General features: G+C 34.4%; 1 pseudogene; it reads right to left on the bottom strand.

Annotated features, from left to right (window-relative positions):
- Positions 1 to 291: 291 nt before the first annotated feature.
- Positions 292 to 6502, bottom strand: LOC101725463 (ras GTPase-activating protein-binding protein 2 pseudogene; annotated as a pseudogene).
- Positions 6503 to 8432: the final 1930 nt, after the last annotated feature.

Genomic DNA, 8432 nt, shown 5'->3' with positions numbered 1-8432 from the left:
GAATTCATAGGACATGTCCTTTTTAGTTCATTTTGTTGTAGCTTAAGGTATGGTAATCTCTCAGCCTAATTCACCAAGTCTAACTTTATAAATTATCAATATGAATCCTGTTGTGAAATTGGGGAAATAATGTCAACCTCAATTTAACTGAAAACCAAAGATGATTTTTAAGTAAAAAAATAATGATCAAAAAGGCTGTGTCACATTCCAATGCCAAAAAAAAAAAAAAAAAAACAAGAATGCAAACACCATAAAGAGTACACCACTGCAGACACTTGGCCTGCAGTGGCTTCAGCACCATTGTCCTGTGAAGCAGCCTTCCATGTGCCCAGCGCCTCTTCTGGAGCCCAGTTTCTATGTCATGCCACCTCTTGGAGGAGGCCCTCTTCCATCTTGGTTATGCATCATCCCACTGCCCACAAGGCCCGGCTCATTGTGCCTGATATCTCTGCAATCATCACCACCACCTCTGGTTTCTCACTTTCTTGTAGCTCTCGCTTTTTTTTTTAATCTTTTACATTTAAACATACTTCTCCCCCTAACATAATTGGTTTTGCAATTAAGATTCTCTGAACTGGTTCAGAGTCATTAAAAACCACAAAACCAAAATTTGGAAGGTTTCCCTCAATCCCTTGATATTGATGCAAAGTTCTACAACTTTTCCAAAACTTATAAAGAACTCTTTCATTCATTTTCATCAATATCATGTGGCAAGTTACCAACAAAAAGTTTATGACTGTCTTGGTAGCAAATTATTCTATTGTTGTCAGAGTCATTCTGTTCCGTATCTCTGTCTGGTCTTGGTCCTCTAGGAGGGAAACCAGGCCAATCTCTAGGGCATTGTTCACACAAACGTGGTGGCTGAGACTGAACTTCTGGCTAATCTTCAACTCTTGGCTTTGGTGGCTCTTGGGGCAAAGAAACAGGCTCTGTGGGGGGAGGAATAGTAGACTTCTCCAGTTCTTCTAAGTTCTTCTCCTCCATTTGTGGTTTTACCTCTTCAGTGTTTGTTTCAGATTTGGCTTTAGGTTCAGGTTCATGAGAGAATTCTTCCAAAGGCTCTTCTATGCCGCTAGTCATGGGATGAGCTTTTTAGTAACCACTATTAGCATTTTCTTGCACAGGTTCAGGAGATGTTGTCTTTCTTCCTGCTCCTCTTTCACTTCATCTTCTGATTCTTCATCAAGTTCTGGTTTGAAATCACCAGACACTTCATCTTCATAATGAAGAGCTTACATGCAAAACAAGATAAGTATATCAGGTGATGGATAAGTTAATTTGCTTAATCTAATTGTTTCACTCATCTCAGGTATATAAAAACATTAAAAGTGTTTATGAGATGTGATCAAAAATATAGTGAACACTGATGCTGAGTGCCATCCAGTGGAGAGACAGACTAGTAAAAATATCATGATGTGTCCTCATCCAACTTATTACTTGGCTCTTCACCATGAGACTTCTGGTTCTTGCCTAGGTTCAAAATAAACATGAGAGGTAAATGTTTTGAATCAGTTCAGGACACACAGGCAGCTAGAGTGCAACTAAAGACACTCAGGAAAGAGAACTTCCAGAACTGCTTCAAAAAGTGAGAGGAAAGAAGAGGTAAGTGCTTTGAGGCAAGGGGAAGTATTTTGAGAAGGGATTGATGGCCAATAGTATTTTAAATTTAAACACTCATCATATTTTGAGATCATATCTGTACCTTCAGAAAGAGGGAAAAGGTACATACATATTTATAAATTTTTTAAAAATTAAATTAACAGAAAGCATGCAACATGATGTATTTTTGGGCTCATAAAATATTTAGATAGTGAAGAAATAAAATGGTTTTAATATGAGTTTAGATCTTGTCTCCAATAAAATATATTGGTCTTACATAAATAAAATTACTTTGTAATTTCTAAAAATGAACAGTTCAATTCTGTTGACTTGTCAATAAATTCCTTAATTATTATAAGAAATCTGTTTGAGTAATTTTTAATACTTGATTATCTATCAGGCTAATTTTGAGCATAAAAATGTATTCATTATCAGTGAAAAACTGAAACCTGTAACTGTTTCTCTACTAAAGAATGAGTAATAAAATGTTTTCCTCAGTCACTATATATTGAATGCAGAAGATTCCCCCCAAAATAATAAAAAATCTATTCTTAGACTGTTTTTTTTCCAGAGTATGTAAGCTAATGTTTTCTGAAAGACATCACCTTTCAAAAGACTGATCCTATGATTTATTTCAATGAAAACATTTCACAGTATTTTAAAGTTCTTGAATTATTCTTTGAGGATAACAATCTTTGATGAGCGCTAACAGGTGATTTATACAACTTGTTTTAGAGGACTTAATTTTCTCATGAAAAATATATTTGTAACATGTCTTACATGTATTATACATGTAACCACATCATAGGCTACATGTTGAGATAGTTCCAATCAGGTACTTTGATTCCCATCCTAGCTGCAAAATATATCCAAAGAGAATTGGATGCACTGCTTTGCAATGAGAGAGATCTAGGCCAGAGGGACATGCAAAAGACCAACTGTAAGTAAAAATCATGCTAAGCTGGTGGATTGTAATGTCACCAAATTATATGCATACTACAATTTTTACTAGAAGATTATTTTATCATCCTTGAACAAGCTATAAATTTACACTGTATCATTTTATAAAGGCCTCTAACTCATGAAATAAGCCACATTACAGTAGTCTTTACTTACATCTGAAGACTGTGTTCTGTCAGTAAAATGTTGTTTTTGTGTATAATTCTATGAAATTCAATAGTGTAATTTATAGCTTTATTTCTTTGTTCAGAGACCAATTTTACTTGAAAATTGAAATTATATGAGATTCAATCTTATACCTGATTAGGTTGTCTTCATGACATAGAGGCTTGACACAACATGAGAAAATTATCAGAGTATGCTTTGGTAAAACAGATTAATAATAAGGTGCAGACTGATGTAGGAAAGCAAAATTAATCAGAACAACAGTTAAGCAGCATCTGTATTTTATATAAATGTTTCCCCTCAACTAACAGATGAAAAATACGTACAAAATTTTAGCATTTAGAGGTTGACAAAAAAACAAAAGAAATATAACTATTTGAAGATGTCCTTTTTTTGGCCACAAAGTGAATCACAAAAAAGATTTTTTTCTTTTTTTGTTATATGTTTGCAGTACATAAAGATTATATTTATGATGGGGAGTTTGTACATGTGTATAACACATCTTAATTCTTTTTTTGTCTCCTTCCCATCCATCCCACCTTGCTCCCACCAACACTTGTCCCCCTTTGCCATTTGCAGAAGTTCTATTTAAGTTTTTTTCTTCAATTCCCTATTTTCATCCTTTCTCTGCCTCTGCCTTCCCTACCTCTCCCATTTGAAAAAGATCTCCCTACTTTCTGTTATCTATCATTTGTTTTGCTCTTTACTTATATTTTGGATTTCTCATATAAGAGAAATCATATGTGGTGGAATAATTAATGCTCACTTTGAGTTAAGAATGCCCAGTTGAACTGATTCAGCATGGTTCTGGGCATGGAAGACCCATTTAAGGATTGTTGCCATAATGGCATGAAAGGAGAACTAGAGATGAAGATTGCAAGCTGCTGATTTTCCTGAAGAAGCTGCTTTTGGTAGTTTTTCTTCAAAGGAGCTTTGGTTGCTGTCTTCCTTTCAAAGACTTTCAATCCTAGACTTCATCTTGGACATCATCTCCTGGCTTCTAGGGCAGATCTCTCAACCTACTGGCATAGATCCTTCACCCCACTGCACAGACTTTCTAGCTTCCACCACTGGCCCTTGGATCTTTCTAGTGCAGATTCTTGATAGGGACTTGTATGGGACACTGCATGGGCTCCTAGACCTTGATTGGATCATTTGGGTCTCCAGGGCACAGACAGAGGTTTGGAGTCTTCTACATTTGACTCTAGTAACCATTGTAATATACCATGCAATATTTGAACTTGTGTGTCTGATTTATTTCACTTAACATTCTGCTCTCAAGGTGCATCAATTTACCTGTAAATACCATAAATTTATCCTTCTTTATGGCAGAGCAGTACCATAGTCCATTGTGTATAAATACCACATTTTCTTTATCCATTCATTTGTTGGGCACAATAGCTGTTTCCAAGATTGTTCTACTATAAACATTGGTAAGCATATATATCTCTGTAATGTGATGACTTTAACTCTTTCAGGAAAATAGGTAGAAGGGGAATAGCTGAGTCAAATGGAATTTCTATATTTAGTTTTTTGAGAAATCTCCATATTGATCTCCATAGTGCTTGTACTAGTTTACATTCCCACCAACAATGTAGTAGAGGTCCTGTTTTCCCAGCAGCCTTGCTAGCATTTATTGTTATTTGATTTCTTGATGATAGTCGTTCTTTCTGGGGCAAGATGGAATTTCAGTGTTGTTTGAATTTGCATTTCTCTAATGGCTAGCAGTGCTGAACATTTTCTTTCATGTATTTATTGACCATCTGTAGGTCTTCTGAGAAGTGTCTATTCATTTTTTCATTATATGTTTCATTTTGCAGGGGTCAAAAATTTTTGAGTTCTTTATATATTCTAGGTGCTATCTTCTGTCCAAGGAATAGTTGGTAAAATTTTTTTCTCATTCTTTAGGTTGTCTCTTCACTCTGTTGATTGTTTTCTTTGTTGTGAAGAAGATTTTTAATTTGAAATGATGCCATTTGTTGATTCTCAGTATTATTTCTTGTGGCATTTGGGTTTTGTTCAGAAAATCCTCTCCTATGCCAATGTCTTCAAGAGTTGTATCCATTTTATCTTTCAGCAAATTAAGTGTTTCTATTTTAACCTTTAGATCTTTGTTCAATTTTGATTTTAGTTTAGTACATGGTGAGATATATATACATCAAGAGTCAGTATTCTTCATGTGAATATTCAATTTTCTCGGGATCATTTATTAAAGAAGCTCTCTTTCCTCTTGAGTATGTTTTTGGAACTTTTGTTGAAGACCAAATAGCAGAACGTATTTGGTATTGTTTCTACTTCCTCTATTGTGTTCCATTAATCCGCATGTCTACTTTTGTACCAGTATTATTTTGTTTTTATCACTGTAGCTTTTTAATATAACTTCAAATCTGGGACTGTGATACCTCCTGTCTTTCTATTACTGCACAGAATTGCTTTTGCTATTCTCATCTCTTTTGGTTCCATTTGAATTTTTGGATTGTTTTCTCTCAATCTGTGAGGAATGCTATTCGTATTTTGATAATAAGAATGGTCTCACAGTGAAAGTCCCTGGGAAACCCCTCAAAATTATTTATTCACCACTCCCTACATGTTTTTGCATAGGTACTGTTTTTTTTTTTCCATAGCAATGATAATCTTAACACTAGTGAAAGAAATTTAACTGCATATAGATAAATATTTGATGTCAATGTTTGTTCCTATATTTCCATTCTTATCTACCTCTATACTGTACCTTTATGTATAACTCATATCTATTATTTAACTTTCTTGAAAAAATGGCTGTAGAGAATAGATTGAACTATACAATGTCAGAAATTAAAAAAGATCTGTATGACACGTTTAATAGTGCTGAGTACTGACTCTTACTACACAAAGTTACAATAAAAGAAAATGGCTCATCCTTTCAATTCAATTGATATTAAAATATTTTCTCTGTTTTCATATGAAATATTATAAGGAAAAGCTTATATATTAATCAAGTAGATTTTCTTAGGTAGTCTGTCTGTTATTTTAAAGGCTTGATAATATCCAGTTGTCTAGTATTGAGTCATCATATTTTGAGACATTAAATTTTTATTATTCATTAAATCTGTTTTTGAAATTTCTATCAAGACTGTACTTGCTACACAATTGTATTTGCTCACCACAATAGGACTGATAATTATACATGACATCTTTTATGCATTGCTTTGCTTTATTAATTGTAAAGGGTTATGCTTAACTATTAAATAATTAATAAAATTATAATCAATAGCTAGAACATATTTCTAGTGTTGAGGGTAGTACCAATATAGTTACAAATGATTTTGTACACAGGCATGAGTCAATTACTGCTAAATGCTAATAATTATGTTCTTCTTATACATAGTTATTAGTAAATCAAATCATATTTTTAGGAGCAAGAAGTAGAAACTTACTCTAGCTGATTTAAAGAAAAGACAAATAAGAACAATTAATTAAAATGGCATGAAGTCATTTCAGATATTTTCGGGAAGTCCAGAGAACAAGGCTTGACCAGCATCAGTCAGAGATTGGTGGTGACACACCAGAGGTGCTGCCCCTGTATCTGGACTCTCCCACTTATAGTCTCCACCTCACCAGCTCAGCACTACATCTGTGAGGATGACTGCCGTAAAGAACTGCTTGTAGTTGCTGCTTTTGCCACCTCTGCTTCTCATTATGGAGCAGAATTGTTGTGACACTTGTCTCTTTGTTGCTATTTCACTTTCGAAGTCTGCAATAAAGACTTCTAATTGCAAAATCTAGATTACATACCCATGTCTTCACTGCGAGAGAGTCCGATAGTGCCATTTTTTGAACTATTCAAATTTTATTCTGGATAATTAATCCAATTATAAGAAAAGTTTTAGTAGCTGGGTGACCAATAAAAGTAACAGACATCTTGGGCTGGGGATTTAGCTCAGTGGTTTCGCCGCCTGCTACGCAAGTGCAAGGACCCGAGTTCAATCCCCGGTACTAAAAAAAAAAAAAAGTAACAGACATCTATTATCATGGTGGAAAAAGAAGTGCTATGGTATATTATAGAAAGAAACTAATCTTAAAAATTATTAATGAACTCATATCATAGAAAATATTTAAGCACATTGATGTTAGTAGTATCAAAAATTATACCAGAAGTGTGGAAATAAATCTGCAAAAAATTAAAATTAAGTTATACAAATTTTTGTAAGAGAGTGGGATTGGCCTTTGCATTAGTCAGCTTTTTATTACTGAGATTAAAAAATCTGACAACCATACTTAAAAGAGTGGGGTTTAATTTGGCTCATGATTTCTGGAGATTCAGTTCATGGTCATCTGGCTCCAAGGCAGAAACATCATGGTTGAGTGGCTTGGCAGAGAAAAGCTGCTCACCTCACCGTAGCCAGGAAGCAGTCAGGGAAACAGCACCAGAGAGGAAAAAGCCAGAAACCAGCCATGGTCACACCTTCATGACTCACCCAGACGTTGCTTCCACTAATACCCTAGATGTCCCCCAAACCAATCAACATGACAATTAAGCTTTTAATTGTATTCAAAGAAATCAAAGTATGTGTAGTGAATGAGGCAGGGATCTTTATTACTCATTCAACAAGTGTTTATTGATTCTATGTGCCTCAGGCATTTGTTACACATAAAACAAACTTCCTTACAAAAAAATAAAGCATCAACCCACCTTCATGGCTCTTCCAATTTAGAAGAAAAGTATGAGTAATAAAAAATGAATATTAAATGAGGATAAATGTTACAAATGAAGCAGAAAGAAGGTATTGGAAATGCCAGGAAATGGTATGGGAGAAGCTTGCAATTTTAAATAGGATGCTTACTTAGAATCATGGCAAAGGTAATATTTGAACCGTAATATTTGAACAAAGATGTGGGGGAGGAGAAAAGTTTATTCAGTTTATGACAGTTTTGAAAGAAAGAGCATTTCTGACAGAAAGGAGAGCAATAAAAAGGTAACCAATACCTATAATATTTAAGGAACATCGTGAAGTTCAGAGTGGATGTAAGATTGTTGAAAAAGAGGAGGAAAGCCATAGGAGGAGAAGTCAGTGTGACAAGAGCCAAACTGCAGAGGTCTGTGAAGATCAGTGTACAATGATACACCATTTCTGAGTGACACTGGAAGCCATTGAAAGATTTGGACAGATACTGGACACTATCAGGTTGAAATTTCAAAAGGATTTCAACAGGTGAGAGAAGACTCATGGAAATATTTTTGGAAGATACTGCTTTTATTGAGCTGTGTTGATTCATAATGTACATTTTTCCATCTTTGCCAAGGTAATTGGTAAGCCAAGTAATCCTTAAAGCCCAGAGCTAGAATATGATTTCCTAAATTCCATCTTCATTTTAATGCTTGACACTTGGAAGAAGTACTTAACATTTCTATAATTTTTTGCCTCATTTAAAAATAAGCCGAATAGATGTGCAGATCTTTTTATGCTATAGTTTAACATTGTAAGCTTAATAATAGTTAGCTATCACTGAGTGACAAATGTGTTGCTATAGGACTAGACCATTCTATGCACTCTGTCTAGAGATTGTGGTGATTGCAACAAAAGGAATGCTCACCACAGGTGCTGGAAGTAGATGCCATATGTGTGCAGTTTAGTATTACAATTTGATATTTACAATATATTACTTATTAATATTTATTTTGGAAATTCAACAGTAGAAAGATTAAATGTTGAAAATATCTTTGTGAC

This window comes from Heterocephalus glaber, unplaced genomic scaffold, assembly GCF_053883595.1.
Source record: "Heterocephalus glaber isolate CG9 unplaced genomic scaffold, H.glaber_assembly_v1.0 deba00000122, whole genome shotgun sequence".
NCBI lineage: Eukaryota > Metazoa > Chordata > Mammalia > Rodentia > Bathyergidae > Heterocephalus > Heterocephalus glaber.
The sequence above is the reverse complement of the archived record's forward strand: the minus strand, read 5'-3'. Positions and strand labels throughout refer to the sequence as shown.